The 14,442-nt window shown below is 37.9% G+C and overlaps 1 pseudogene across 6 annotated transcripts in view; it reads left to right on the top strand.

Moving 5' to 3' along the window:
• The window catches only part of LOC143644321 (ribose-phosphate pyrophosphokinase 2 pseudogene), a 200,476-nt pseudogene that overhangs the window by 165,156 nt on the left and 20,878 nt on the right, over positions 1 to 14,442 (top strand). The window lies entirely within an intron of this gene.

The raw sequence follows: 14,442 nt of genomic DNA, 5'->3' as shown, positions 1-14,442 counted from the left end.
GTGGAGGTATCATGGTGGGGGTTCTAATCCAGTGGGAATTAGAAATACCTGCGTGTTTAAGATTCAGTGCTCGAGCCCTTCTGGCCTATGGAGTGGTAAATATGGATGCGCTATCCAAATTACTTTTAGAAATAGGGGTTAGATTGAGGATACCAAAGCCATCAGGAGCCTGTGAGTGTCAGAAATATAAAGAAAATCCAGAATGAAGCTGTGACCCACCCACAAATATAGCCATATATAGAAGGCAAAACCAATATGAAGTTTGGAGTTAAAAAGTAGTACCCACATGAACAACCATAGAGAAGCACGGAGTGTGAACGCCTTGCTGTGGTTCTGGACTGACCTTTCTCACCCCCAATTCCCTGTTCTACTCCTATCTTAGCTGGGTTTTTATTGGCCCAAATGCATGCCCTGAGGCTTGCCTTGGGGTTGTGGGGGTTGGGTGGATGGTGGTGGAGGGATGTAGAGGCATTGTCAGCCCCTTTCCAGTGCTCAGTGGTAAGATCGCCAAAGGCCAAGCGCTTTATGTATATTTTCTTACGCATTCTCACTTGTACCTCATGAAATAGGCCTCATCAGACATATGAGGGAAATGGCCCCCAGTAAAGTTAAAAGTTTGCCCCACCTCATGCAGAAGATGGTACTCAGCAGCATGGGGGTTTCTCTCCAAATCTGTATCTGGAGCTATGCTCATTTCTTTGAGCCACAGAACCTCAGTAGGTTGGGGCCACTTCTTACCTGGTTCCTTGCAGACACTTGTCACCAGCTTGCCCAGACTATGTCAGTGTGACCTCCCAGTCTTGTTAGAATACCCTGTAGTTTTGGTGATCGTCAGGGATAATGAAACAAAAAGAGCCCAAATAAAAACAGGTTGTATGATCTTTCTGGTTGTCTGTGGGTAGAAGGCTATGGAATGAAACAGAGGTGCTTCCCTCAAGCCTTGGAGCTCCATGCCCTTCTCCAGGTCTGAATGCTGGTGAAGTTGACTGAGACACCCAAAGGGTGTTTGGTCAGCAAGTTCCATAGCAGTGTTTCTTTGCCTGGGTCCTATTCAATTTTTCTCTTCCTGGGGGTTACAATTGTCACTAAACAAAGGATTCATTTGACAAATGCATTCATTCAGCAAATAGTTTTTGAGCACCTATTATGGGCCAAGCATTCTAAAACAGCCTGCAAAAGAACTCATTGGGTTATGGGTCTCTAAGCATCATGTAACGTCTTTATGGGTGGCAACAGGAACATGGATGTTGTGAACAGGATCGGGTATAGGGAAACTAGTCATTGGTGCTCCTTGCTACATCTTACTAAGGTTGCCTTTGTCTTTTTTTTTAATGCAATTTTATTGAGATTTATTCACAAACCATACAATCAATGCCAAGTATACAATCAGTGGCTCACAGAATCATCATATAGTTGTGCGTTAATTACCACAATCAATTTCAGAAGGTTTTCATTACTCCAAAAAAAAAAAAAGAAAACCCAAAACATCCCATATCCTTTATTCTCCCATATTATTGACTCCTAGCATTGGTGTGATTCATTTGTTATTGTTGATGAAAGAATATAAGAATATTACTCTTAGCTATAGTCCATAGTTTGCAATAGATGCATTTTTATCCATATACCACTCTACTATGAACTCCTCGTAATAGCGTCATGAATTTGTTCTGGTTCATGAAAGAACTTTACATATTTGTACGGTTAAGCACATCACCGTCTACCACAGGATTCACTGTGTTATATAGTCCCATGCTTTAACCCGTAGCTTTCCTTCTGGTGACATACGTGATTCCAAACTTTCCCTTTCAACCACTTTCACACACAACTCAGCACTGTTAATTATATCTACACTGTTAATGCTACCATCACATCTATTTATTTCCAAACATTTAAATACAACCCAGTTAAACATTCTGTACATATTAAGCAACTGCTCCCCATTCTCTAGCCAAATTCTATCTCCTAGTAACCTATATTTTGGATTTTATATCTGTGAGTTTACATATTATAATTAGTTCATATTAGTGAGATCATAAATATTTGTCCTTTTGTGTCTGACTCATTTCACTCAGTATAATGTTCTCAGGGTTCATCATGTTATCAGGTACTTCAAGATTTCATTCCTTTTTACCACTAAAAAATATTTCATCATATATATATATACACTACATTTTGTTTATCCATTCATCTGTTGATGAACAGTTGGGTTGTTTCCATCTTTTGGCACTTGTGAGTAATGCTGCCATGAACATCAGTGTACAACTGTTCATTCACATTTCTGCTTTCAGGTATTCTGGGTATATACCGAGCAGCCAGATTGCCAGATGGTAAGGCAACTCTATACTTGGCTTTCTGGGAAACTGGCAAACCATCTTCCACAGTGGCTGTACCATTTTACATTCTCACCAGCAGTGAATAAGTGCTTCTAATCTCCACATTCTCTGCAACACTTGCAGTTTCCTCTTTGTTTAATAGTGGCCATTCTAGTAGGCATGAAATGATATCTCATTGTGGTTTTCGATATGCATTTCCCTTATAGCTAGTGAAGATGAGCATCACTTCATGTGCTTTTCAGCCATCTGTATCTCTTCATTGGAAAAATGTCTCTTTATATCTTTTGCCCATTTTTTAATTGGGTTGTCTTTTATTGTTCAGTTGTAGCATTTTCTTGATATACTCTGGATATTAAACTTCTATTGGATATATATGTTTCTAAATATTTTCTCCTATTGATAGACTGCCTTTTCATTTTCTAAAGTCCTTTGAGGCACAAAAGTATTTAATTTTGAGAATGTGACATTTATTTATTTTTTTCAATGTTTTTGCTTTGGGTGTAAAGTCTGGGAATTGCCTGTCAAAAGATTTTGAAGATGCATTCCTGTATTTTCTTCTAGGATTTTTATGGTCCTGGCAGTTATACTTAGTCTTTGATCCATTTTGAGTTAATTTTTATATAGGAAATAAGATAGGGTCCTCTTTCATTCCTTTGAATATGGATATTCATTTCTCCTACTGTTTATTTTTGAAATAAGCTTGGCCTTGTCAAAACTCAATTGACCATAGACCTGACAGTATATTTCTGAATTCTCAGTTCAACTCCATTGGCCAATATAGCTATCTTTATGCCAAAAGCTGTTTTGACCACTTCAGCTTTGAAATAAACTTTAAACTGAAGAAGCAGGACTCTTCCAACTTCTTTCTTCCTTTTCAAGATGTTTTTGGCTATTTGGGGCTCCTTGCCCTTCCAAATCAATTTGATAATTAGCTTTTCCGTTTCTACAAAGTAGGCTATTGGAATTTTTTGTGTGTGTATATTGTTTTCCTTTTTTAACTTTTACTGTATAGTATAGCATATATACAAAGCAAAGAAATTAAAAAGCAGTAGTTTTCAAAGCACTCTTCAACAAGTACTTACAGGACAGATACCAAAGTTTGTCATGGGATTTTTCCTTCTAGCTGCTCCAGAATATAGGAGACTAGAAGGCTTAAATATTTTTTCATCACCGCAATCAACTTTTTTCTTTCTTTTTTTTGTGAAAAATAACATATATACAAGAAAGCAATAAATTCCAAACACAGCACCACAGTTAGTTGTAGAACATATTTCAGAGTTTGACATGGGTTACAATTCCACAATTTTAGGTTTTTACTTCTAGCTTTCCTAAGATATTGGAGACTAAAAGAGATACCAATTTAGTGATTCAGCAATCATATTCATTTGTTAAATCATATCTTCTCTGTACAACTCCACCACTACCTTTGATCTTTCTGTCCCTCTCTTTAGGGATATTTGGGCTACGACCATTCTAACTTTTTCATGTTGGAAGGGTCTGTCAATAATATGGGATAGGGAGATATAACTATCTGATATTCAGGAGAGGCTGGGGCCTCTAGGTTTCAGGGCTTATTTGGTCCAGGGACCCATCCGGAGGTTGTAGGTTTCTGGAAGGTTACACTAGTGCATGGAACCCTTGAGGAATCTTATATACTGCGCTGGGTGCTTTAGGACTGGCTGCAGTCGTCCTGCTTGGGGGTTGGCAGGTTATGATAGGTAACAATGTCTAACTGAAGCTTGCAAGAGCAACTTCCAGAGTAGCCTCTCAACTCTATTTGAACTCTCTCTGCCACTGATACTTTATTAGTTATACTTCTTTTCCCTCTTTTGGTCAAAATGGCATTGTTGATCCCACCATGCCAGGTCTGGATTCATCCCTGGGAGTCATCTGTCGTGTCGCTAGGGAGACTTTCACCCCTGGATGTCATGTCCCACATAGGGGCAAGGCAATGATTTCACTTGAAGAGTTAGGCTTAGAGAGAGTGGGGCTACATGTGAGCAACAAAAGAGGTCCCCCAAAAGTAACCCTTAGGCATACCTGTAGGTAGGCTAAGCTTCTCTGCTACCTACATAAGCTTCACAAGAGTAAGCCTCGAGATCGAGGGCATGGCCTATTGATTTGGGTGTCCCTAAAGTTTGACACAGTATCAGGTGACTTCCTGATTGTAACATTTAATAGGCCCACATTTTTTCTCCCATCCCTCAAGGGACTTTGCCAATACTTTTTGATCATCTGCTTAATATACTCTAGGATATATCCAGGTATTACATTAGGCTATACAAGATTAAAAGACCTCTTTCTTATTCTGGGTTCCCTCTGTTCAAATGAGTTATACAAATAGGTTGAGTTAGATTATGTGCTACAGAAATTTCAGTTCCAGACCAAATAAACCTTTCTTCCTTTGGTCTCAAAGAGTATGTGTGGTTTCTAAAATATAGACATTGTCTTCCTTACCCCTGTATTCTGAATTACTTTAACCCCAGCCAGATCAGCTTCATTCTTATCTCTAAATATATATATATATATATATATTAGAAAATGCTTACAATAAAACAGCCTTTCAAAATCCAGAAATAATAATTACCACTCTGGACTAAATGTACCTTCTATAAAAGCTTGCAGTCTGGGCCCCTGTTTCCTTGTAAGCATTTTCTAAAGGAGACCATACCATTGTTGTTCTTTTATTTCTGGCTTATTTTGCCTCACCAAATGTCCCACACATTCATTCACATTGTGGCTTACCTCACAACTTCATTCCTTTTTTTGTAGCGGCACAACATTTGTTCTTAAGTACACACCATGGTTTGCCAACCTACTTCTTAGTCAGTGCATCCTTCAGCCACCTGTGTACATCTGGGATCACGTATAGTTCCTAAAGTTCATAGTCCGTCAACACTCTCAATTTTTTCGATAATTTCATTGCTCCCAAGAGAAAGAAAACCAACAAACACACCCTCCCCAAATGGGAAATCTAAACCTCCTCTTAAGTCTTGTCCCTCCTCCCATTATTTACCTCTGCTGTTGCTGTTTTCCTTTTCAATATAGCCCTTAGCATTCAATAGCACTTTTCCCCATTCCCTGGACTTAAACACTCTGTACATGAATCATCCCTTGAAGTAGTTCTTGCAAGAACTGATTTATATTTCTAATGTTAATCAGTGGGACACGTATGTCTATACCACCCCTTTCAATTTTGTTCATCTTCAATATGGTAACATTGCTTATAAACCCACTAGAGAACCGCCTTCACTTCTATCTATTCTCTTACATTGGATTTCAACCTCATTAGCTAACCATTCATCCATCTCTAGCTTCTATGTATCTCTAAATCCTCTATATTAATACTGAAGTATAAGCCTCTGATTTTACTTTTATCAGGGTTCATAAAAGTGGAATCATACAGTAGCTATACTTTTGTGTTTGGCTTATTTCACTCTGCATTATGTCCTCAAGGCTCATGCATCTTGTCATGTGCTTCAGGATGTCATTTCATCTTAGTGCTGCATAATATTCCATTGTATGTATATATCACATTTTGTTAATCCAGTCATCTGTTGATGGGCATTTGGTTTGTTTCCATCTTTTGGTGATTGTGAATAATGCTGCTATGAACATCGGTGTGCAAATATCTGTCATTACTTTCAGCTCTTCTGGGTATATAACAAGTAGTGTTATTGCTGGGTCATAGGACAACTTGATATTTAGTTTCCTTAGGAACTGCCAGTCTTCCATAGTGGCTGCATCATTATACATTCTCACCAGCAGTGCATAAGTGTCCCAATTTCTCCACATCCTCTCTAACAGTTATAGTTTCTTGTTTAACAGCAGCCATTCTTATAGGTGTGAGGTGGTATTACATTAGTCTTGATCTGCATTTCTCTTAGAGCCAATGAAAATGAACATTTCTTCATGTGCTTTTGACCCATCTGTATTCTCTCTTCAGAAAAAATGTCTATTCATATCTTTAGCCCATTTTATACTTGGGTTGTTTGTTCTTTTGTTGAGTTGTATGATTTCTTTGTGTATACAAGATATCAAACCTTTGTCTGATATGTGATTTCAAATATTTTCTCCCATTGAGATGACTGCCTCTTCACCTTTTTGACAAAGTCTTTGGAGGTGCAGAATTTTCTTCTAAAAGCTTTATGGAGCTAGTTCTTATATTTAGGTATTTGATCCACTTTGAGTTGATTTTTGTATAGGGTGTAACATAGGGGTCCTCTTTCATTCCTTTGGCTATTGATAACCAGTTCTTCCATGCCCATTTATTGAAAAGACGGTTTTGTCCCAGTTCAAAGGATTTGAGGGCCTTGTCAAAAATCAGTTGACCATAGATTTGGTGGTTCATTTCTGTACTCTTAATGTGATTCTGGCTATTGGTATTTTAACTTGTATTTATTGCATTGAATCTGTAGATCAGTTTGGGTAGAATTGACATATTAATGACATTTAGCCTTCAATGAACATAGAATGTCCTTCCAAATTTAGGGCTACTTTGATTGCTTTTAGCAATGTTTTGTAGTTTTCTGTGTACAGGTGCTTTTCATCCTTGGTTAAGTTTATTCCTAGGTATTTGACTCTTTTAGTTACTATTGTAAATGGATTTTTTTTTCTCTATCCTCCTTGGATAGCTCATTTTTAGTATATAGAAACATTACTGATTTTTGCATTTGATCTTGGATCCCACCATTTTGCTGAACTCATTTCTTAGCTCTTGTAGCTTTGTCTTAGTTTGTCGGGACTTTCTAAATATAGGGTCATATTGTCTGCAAATAGTGAAAGTTTTACTTGTTCCTTTCCAGTATGGATACCTTTTATTTATTTTTCTTGCTTAACTGCTCTAGCTAGAACTTCTAGCACAATGTTAAATAACAGTGGTGGCAGTGGACGTCCTTGTTTTGTTCCTGATCTTAGAGGGAAACTTTCGGTCCTTTACCATTGAGTAGAATGTTAGCTGTGGGTTTTTCAAATATGCCCTTTATCATGTTGAGGAAGTTTCCTTTGATTCCTACCTTTCAAAGTGTTTTTATCAAGAAATGTGCTAGATTTTGTCAAATGCCTTTTTTGTGTCAATCAAGATGATCATGTGGTTTTTCCCTTTCAATTTGTTAATGTACTATATTAAATTAACTGGTTTTCTTGTGTTGAACCACTCTTGCATACCTGGAATAAAAATCACTTGGTCATGGTATGTAATTCATTTAATGTGCTGTTGGATTCAATTTGCAAGTATTTTGTTGAGGGCTTTTACATCTATATTCATTAGAGAGATTGGTCTGTAGTTTTCTTTTCTTGTAGTATCTTGTGGTGGCTTCTTTTATGTACCCCAGAAAAGGCCATATTCTTTTAATCCTATTTGTGCATGCAGACTTTTTGTAGGTGGGACCTTCTGGCTAGGTTATTTCAATTGAGATGTGTCCCACCACATTCAAGGTGGGTCTTAATGCTTTTACTTGAGTCCTTTAAGAGAGATGAAATTGACAGAAGCTCATAGAGAGAAGCTCCAGGGAAGCTGAGATAGAAGGACACACCCTTTGAAGCTGAGAGAGGAAGCCAATGAAGCCAGAAGCTGAAAGCAACGATACCCAAAGAGAAGGATCAGCAGGTACTAGCAGTGTGCCTTCCCATGTGACAGAGGTGTCCCAGATGCCAGCAGCCTTTCCTCAGAGAATGTATTATCCTGTTGATGCCTTAGTATGGGTATTTTCACAGTCTATGAACTATAAATTGTAAGTTAATAAACCCCTTTGTAAAAGCCAACCCATTTCTGGTATATTGCATACTCGCAGCTTTAGCAAAGTGAAACATCTTTTTCAGGCTCTGATATTATGGTGATATCATCTTCGTGAATGAGTTAAATAGTGCTCCCTCTTCTTCAACTTTTTGGAAGAGTTTGAGCATGGTTGGTATTAATTATTCTTGAAATACTTGGTAAAATTCACCTGACCTGGGTTTCATCTTTGGGAGATTTTTGATGACTGATTCAATTTCTTTCCTTGTGATTGGTTTGCTGAGGACTTCTGTTTCTTGTCTAGTCAATATAGGTTGTTCCTGTGTTTCTAGGAAATAACCCATTTCAAAAAAGTTGTCTAGTTTGTTGATCTACAGTTGTTCATTCTATCCTTTTGTGATCATTTTTTATTACCACAGGGTCTGTGGTAATGATTCCTCATTTTTTTTAATTGTATTTATTTGCATCTTCTCTCTTTTTACCTTTGTCATTCTGTGTCAGGGTTTGTGAATTTTATTGGTTTTTCTCAAAGAAACAAATTTTGGCTTTATTGATTCTTTATTTTATGGATTGTTTTTGTTTGTTTATTTGTTTCTCATTTTCATTTATTTCCACTCTAATCTTTATTATTTCTTTCCTTCTGCTTGCTTTAGGATTTGTTCTTTCTCTAGTTTCTACAGATACTCAGTTAAGTCTTTGATTTTTGCTCTTTCTTCTTTTTTAATGTAGGCATTTAGAGCTATAAATTTCCTACTCAGCACTGCCTTCACTGCATCCCATAGATTTTGATATGTTGTGTTCTCCTTTTCATTTGTCTGAATATATTCACTAATTTTTCTGTTTCTTCTTTGACCCACTGATTGTTTAAGAGTATGCTGTTTAATTTCCATATACTTGTGAATTTTCCAGTTCTTCAGCTGTTATTTGATTTCATGCTACATTCCATTATGATCAGAGAAATTGGCTTGTATATTTTGAAATATTTTAAGATCTGTTTTGTACCCCAGCATGTGGTCTATCCTGAAGGGTGTTCCATGAGCTCTTGAGAAGAATATATATCCTGCTGTTTTGGAGTGTACTGTTCTATATATCTCTGTTAGGTCTACAATATTTATCATGTTATTTAGGTTCTCTTGTTTCCTTATTGATCCTCCATTTAAATTTTTTGTCTATTGAAGATAGTGGTGTGTTGAAATCTCCCACTGTTATTATAGAAACAGTCATTACTTCCTTCACATTTGCCAATGTTTGCTTCATGTGCTTTGGAGCATTAATTAGGTGCATAGATATTTATGATGGTTATTTCTTCTTGTCCCTTTTATTAAAATGTAATAGCTTTCTTTATCTCTTATAACATTTTTTGCATTAAAAGTCTATTTTGGGGCCACGGTGGCTTAGCAGGCAGAGTTCTCACCTGCCATGCTGGAGACCCCGGTTCGATTCCCACTGCCTGCCCATGTGAAAAAAAGAATGTCTATTTTGTTTGATATTCGCTAACTCAGGCTTTTTTGTTGTTGTTGTTGTTACTGCTTGCATGGAATATCTTCTTCCATCCTTTCACGTCCAACCTATCTGTATCTTTGGGTCTATAATGAGTCTCTTATAAAGAACATATATACATGGGACATATTTTTATCCATTCCTCCAGTTTGTATCTTTTAATTAGGAAGTTTAATCCATTAACATTCAATGTCAGTACTGTAAAGATAGTATTTACTTCACCCATTGTATCCTTTGGCTTTTTTTGGCATATCTATTGTTTTCTGTTTCTATCCTTTTAGTGACCTTTACTGATGATCTTCATTTCTGAACTCTACTCCAAGCCTCTCTCTCTCTTGTCTTTTCTTTATAGCTCCCATTAGTATTTTTTGTCGGGCAGGTCTTTTGTTAAGGAGCTTTCTCAGTTTCTGGTTTTCTTTGAATATTTTAAACTCCCTCATTTTTGAAGGACAAGTTTTGCTGGATACAGAATTCTTGGTTAGCAATTTTCCTTCAACTAACTTAAATATATCATACAACTGCTTTATCACCTCCATGGTGTCTGATGAGAATTCAGCACTGAATTCCTGCTTTCAGAATTCTCATTCTCTTTGGCATTTGATAGTCTAATTATATGTGTTGTGGAATGGTATATTCTCATTATTTTTTCTATTTGGAGTACATTGGCCCTCTTGGATTTGCATATTTCTATCTTTGATAAGGGTTGGGAAATTTTTAGCTGTTATTTCCTCAAATGTTCTTCCTGGCCCTTTCCCTTTCTTTTCTCCTTCTGGGACACTCATAACCCATGTTTGTGTACTTTGTATTGTCAGTCATTTCCCGACACCCTGCTCAAATGTTTCTGTTTTTCTCCATTTGTTTTCTTTTCAATTTTGGATTCTCTTACAGCTCACTGATCCTTTCTCTCCCTCTTCAAATCTGCTGTTGTATCTCTAGTATATAGTATATTTTTAATTTCATCTACAGTATGTTTCATTTCCAAAATTTGTTATTTTTCTATGTATTCTTTTAAATTCTTTTTTGCTTACCCAGTGTCATCTTAATATCCTTTATCTCTTTAGCCTTCTCATTGAACTTGTTTGGGAAATTTGTTTGAAATCTTTGATTAGTTCCAAATTCTGTGTCTTCTTTGACTTTTTCAGTTTTTTCCTTTGACTGGGCCATATGTTCATGAGTTTTAATACGCCTAGTGATTTTTTTGCTGGTTTCTGGTCTTCTGATTATCTTGGTGAGTTTATTCTGAAGGTTGGTTTCAATTTTTTGTCTAAGATTTCGTTGTTGATGAGGTTTGCATTAAAGTTTTTCTTTGACAGTTGGATTGTCTGTCTTTGCCAGACAAAACAAGGTTAGATAACCGTGCAGGGGGCATAAACCAGATCCTTTGGTCCCTGGAAGAGAGACTGGAAAGACTCCAAAAAGTCCCTTTTTCACTGAATTTTGGCCTGTCCAGCAGGTGGCACTCTTTGGCTACCTATTCCCCTAAACCCTACAAAGGCAGATATTTATGTTTTGTTTGTTTGTTTTGCTATATCTACCTCTAAAGCAGTTGAAACATTGATGCCCATAGGCATCTGCCTTGGAGGGACTGAAACTGAGGATTCTCACTTACTTGGCCAATGTCTGGCTCAATGTTGTGCTGTGTTCCCCTCTGTACTTGGAGCAGAGGACTTCCTCTGCCATCCCAGTCCATAGTCATCCCCCAGCCAAGGATCAGGCCACCTACTGCTGCTTCCGTCAAGGGGAAGAGATGGGCACCAGGGGCTGCAGAGGGATTTACTCACAGTCTCTGGCACAGTTTTTCAGTCTCTTCGTCCCACACTTCCCTGGGCATCATAATGTCCCGCCCTGATCCTGCATCCCCAGACAGCTGATTCAGACAGTTTCTTCAGACAGTTTCTTCCTGGCAACTCTCTGCTTTTGGGAAAGAAGTAGGTTCTGCTGCTCACTCCTTGATCCTCCATTTTGGAAGCTTGTGGGGGCCCTTTTGCATTCAGCACTTCCCAGCAGCTTGTGTTCTGCCCTTGGTCTCTGTGGACTTAGGTCCCTATATCTAGATATGCATGGGGATCTCACTCACTGCTGTGAGTGATTTTATATTCTGTGTCCCTGGTGGTGGGCGGGAGAGATCTGGGTTGCTGCCTCTGGGCACTTCCTGAGCGGTGTGGGACCGGTGAGAGAGAGGGAAGAGGACTGGCCTGTCTGGGACAGAAATCCTCCCTGATATTTTTCTCTTTCTTCTATTGAAGGAGGCCTCCTTCAATCTCTTCTTTCCTCCAGAGTTCTAAGCAAGTGAGATTTGTCCTTTTTTCCACTGAATATCTGGAGAGATATTTCAGGGCATGTCTTAAATCACCAAGCCTCTGCCCTTGGCTTTTGCATTCTCCACAGCTATCTCACTCATTTTTGTTGTCCCTCTCTCACATCAGGGACACTGATAAGGTGTTTTTGGCTGTAAGATGACCTAACCAAATGAGCCTATATTATGTATCTTTTCTTAAGACCCACACTCATCTCATTCTTTAGCGGTCCAGATATACTCATCTAGGTTAATTAGATGAGTATAATTAGTTAAATTGTTACCCTCGTTAAAATTCATCTTAAAGGTACATCTCATTCTTTGACTTAAAGGAATGATAACTGGAGGACAATTTGGAAGGCCTGGCTGCCTCATGAGTAAGTATGTAGTCCAGGATATCTGTGGGAGTTTTAAATTATATCATTTTAGTTTGATGGAGGGAGCTTCCACTTGTAGAAACAGCCCTGTGTCTGGAGGGTGCAGACATTACCTGGTATAACCTCAGGTAACTCAGAAGCCCCTTGATTTAAAGAGGAATCTGTGCATCTTTTATGCAGCCTCCAAAGCAAAATCTGTTTCTTAAATTTCCAAAGCGCCATGAAAAATTAAATAGCATTTTAGAATTCTGATGCAATCTGGGCCTACAAAGAATACTGTCCTTGACAGTATACGTGAAGTGGATGCTGTTGGTGCTCCTCCCAGATTTCAGAGGACCCCTTTGCAGTTTATCCCTCCCCCAGCATCTATGTGTTTTTACTTCTCAATGCCTACATCTGCAGTTCTCTCTGGAGGATAACCCTTAGACTGCTGGAGCCTTTGCTGAAAATGCTGAAAGTTTATGTCCTGCTAGAGCATCCCTTAGCCAGTGACTAAGGGGTAGGGGGCAGGAAAGCTTAGCTCTTTGGCATAACTTCATAATTCCTCTGCAGGATTGAGTGGAAGTTCCTTTTAGTACACATTTACCTGCAGTGTCATATTTGATTGGCTATTTCTCCTTCCCTAGCCTCTTTATCAGTTTTTCCTGGGAGTACGTTTTCTACATAAATCATTTGCACAGACAGGAATCCTCATTCCATGGTCTCCTTTTGGGTAATTCTAATTATACAGGGTACATGAAGACAAATAGCATCCCAAACAACAGATACATTTCTGACACCATTGTCTCAAAGGGACAAGAGTAATAATGCTTAAGTTTAAGTGCAGGCTTCTACAGAAACCTGCTCTGACCTGAAATGTAACCCTCCCATACGTACTTTATTAGATGTCTGTCTTGGGGACTTTCATGTCATTTAACAGGCTGCATGACTGTTTATTTGATTATGAATTCACTGAGTACAAGAGATGTGTCTTAGTTATTGCTTAAATTTAAGTGAAATTATTGAATTAACCACATTCCTGAGCACAAGAAAGTCCCAGATGCTCTGCTAGGTGCAGAGATGCTTAAGTCATCAAAATGAGTGGTACCAAATACTCCACTTGCAAGGCACAACTCAAAGCACGTTAGCATGGTGTTATTTTAATTTTCTGATAACTCATTTGGTATGAATATTTTTGTACTTCTTATGACATAAAATACCAGAAGGCTGCAGGCATAGCCCCTGCTTTGAGAAGGAGGAATGAGGTGATATAGATTATCCCCATGGTTTACAATTGGCTGCAGATGGGTTACAATTAATGTCTAGACTCTCTCTCTCTAACACCGCGCATTAATGAATTGTTGGGAAAACCATTACGCCCCATATAATGGCACAACCTCAGCACTGAGTGCTCAAAGAAGAAACTAAAAAAAAAATTGTTACTTCTGTGACATATTAAATGCTTTTACCAATTACAAATAATAATCAGAACTTCTGACCTGCACTGAGGTATGGCCAGACAGAAGTCTAAAGAGGTAAAGATATTCTTAACCTTTCCTCACAAAGGCTTTCTCATTTTTAAAGCCTCCCTGAACTCTTTTTATTCAGTTTCTGCCTGAAATTGAGAAGGATAATAAAATACGGACTTTCCAATTATTAAACTCTGACTTAGGTATTTATATCACTAAGATTAAGTTATCCGATATTGGAAAGTAACAATTCTATTTTACTTTTAAAACAGGTTTTCCCAGAAGTTAGACTTATACTCAGTATTTTTCTCCTCTCTTAGAATCACCAAATTCACTTTTCAAATTCTTTAAGATTCATGGGTCTTTTTAATGTGAAATTTTAAAAACTCAGCTAGATATCACAATTTAAGAAAGAAAAGCTAGATATACTCCTGGGGTCAGACTGGACTGTGTTGTGGATTTATGAAAAAAGGTAATTAGGTCGCAGAATGAACAATGTCAGGCAGAAGCAACAAACTGAGACAGCCGTTTGTGTCCTGCTCATTAGTAAGGCTAAATGCCAAATGAACTAATGACACAAGCCAAGGGTTGCTAATACTGTTAGTCCATCATGAAAGTCATCTGGATCGTGGCTTTGAGGCAAACTGATAGACTATACCCATGAATGAGTTAACAAGAAAAAGCTGGAATGTGATTAATTTAATACATACTACTTCTTCTAGAGCCAAAGGTAACTTTATTATTAAGCAAAAGT

Source organism: Tamandua tetradactyla, chromosome 8, assembly GCF_023851605.1.
Source record: "Tamandua tetradactyla isolate mTamTet1 chromosome 8, mTamTet1.pri, whole genome shotgun sequence".
Classification (NCBI taxonomy): domain Eukaryota; kingdom Metazoa; phylum Chordata; class Mammalia; order Pilosa; family Myrmecophagidae; genus Tamandua; species Tamandua tetradactyla.
This window is presented reverse-complemented; position numbering and strand designations above follow the sequence as displayed.